Genomic DNA, 1,453 nt, shown 5'->3' on the forward strand with positions numbered 1-1,453 from the left:
TGCTTATCTGTATGGAGTCACCACACTCCTATATCTCTATCTCTTTCTCTATATCCCTGTTGGCTATGAGTGAATTCTGACTCATAGTGATCCCACATGACAGAAAAGAACTTTTCCTTGTGGTGTCCTAAGCTGAAGTATTTATGAGAGCAGCTCATCAGTTCTTTTTCCCTGTGGAATGGTTTGCGTGTTCATGCTGCAGACCCTTGGGTTAGTAGCCAAGAACTTACCAATTGGGCCACCAGAGTTGTCTGTATATATGTACACATTTAAAAGTCAACAAACATGATCACTTAGGAGTCGAGCAGAACTAGAGAGTATGGTGCATGATCTCAGAGCAGAGGGACCTTTAAGATCTTTGAGTTCACGATACGGGCACAGAAATCGCATCAGTTGGTTATAGAGTAAACCAAAGTTAGGTTCTGAAAGCATATATTAGGTTGTAATATGTGGCTACAGAGATCAACACACAACACATCCGACTTCCTACCTGAAGAATAAAAAAACAGGTTCCAGGTCCCGCACCCAGCCATCCAGACCCGGTGCCGTCTGCTTGGACCCTGGGCTCCTTACTCTTGCTCCAGTTCCCTCAGGTCTGTGTGTCTGAGCCTCCTAGCACTCTTCGAGAATAGAAAGAGAAGACTGTTCAGAAGCCCTGCAGGACTGGAGAAGGAGAAGAATCTCAACATGGAAAAATTCAACAATGAAAATGAAAGAAAGCCTGAAAACCAAGGAAAAATGGAAAACGAACAGCCACAGATTCAGGAGAACCCTGATGTAGCTGATACTCAGGAAGACAAGCAAATGTTAGGAAATGAGGGAATGACAGAAAAAAAGGAGAAAACAGATGAAGAAATGCTAAAGGATAAGGGGAAACCAGAGGGTGAGGGGAAGCCAAAAGAAGGAAAACCAGTGAGTGAAACAAGGGTTGCAGGAAAGGGCCCAGCTAAGTTAACATACCCAGGAAAGCAAAAAGAAAAACTAACAAAGGGCTGGCTGAGTACCTCAAGGAGTACAAGGAGGCCATGCATGATATGCATTTGAGCAATGAGGAGACGATAAGAGCATTCTATGAGATGGCTAGGGTGGAGGATGAGGTGAAAAAATCCAAACAGAAATTGGGGGGATTTATGTGGATGCAAAGAAGTTTACAGAATCCCTTCCACCCTAGGAGCCCAAGGGAACTTAGGGGTAGCTGCAGGACCCAACAAAGAGGCTTTGAAGACATTCCTTATGTGTAGTGCCTTTGAGCTTTGCTTATGTTTTGACTGATTAGAACAATATCAACCCTGCTTTCCTATTTCTTGCTTTTCCCTGGCAGACATTTGGCTAGGCTGTGTGCTTTAAACTTATGCTGATACTTGGCCTTAGGCATCCCTCTAGGTACCAATAACCTTTTGACCCAACTACAGCCTCTGTGTTTCAGTAGAGAATTTTCACCCAATGCATGGGG

General features: G+C 44.0%; 1 pseudogene; it reads left to right on the top strand.

The window, feature by feature from the left end:
• The first annotated feature begins 687 nt into the window (after positions 1-687).
• LOC102810858 lies at positions 688-1,241 on the top strand (annotated as a pseudogene).
• The last annotated feature ends 212 nt before the right edge of the window (positions 1,242-1,453 follow it).

This window comes from Chrysochloris asiatica, unplaced genomic scaffold (genome assembly GCF_000296735.1).
Source record: "Chrysochloris asiatica unplaced genomic scaffold, ChrAsi1.0 scaffold00066, whole genome shotgun sequence".
NCBI classification, from domain to species: Eukaryota; Metazoa; Chordata; class Mammalia; order Afrosoricida; family Chrysochloridae; genus Chrysochloris; species Chrysochloris asiatica.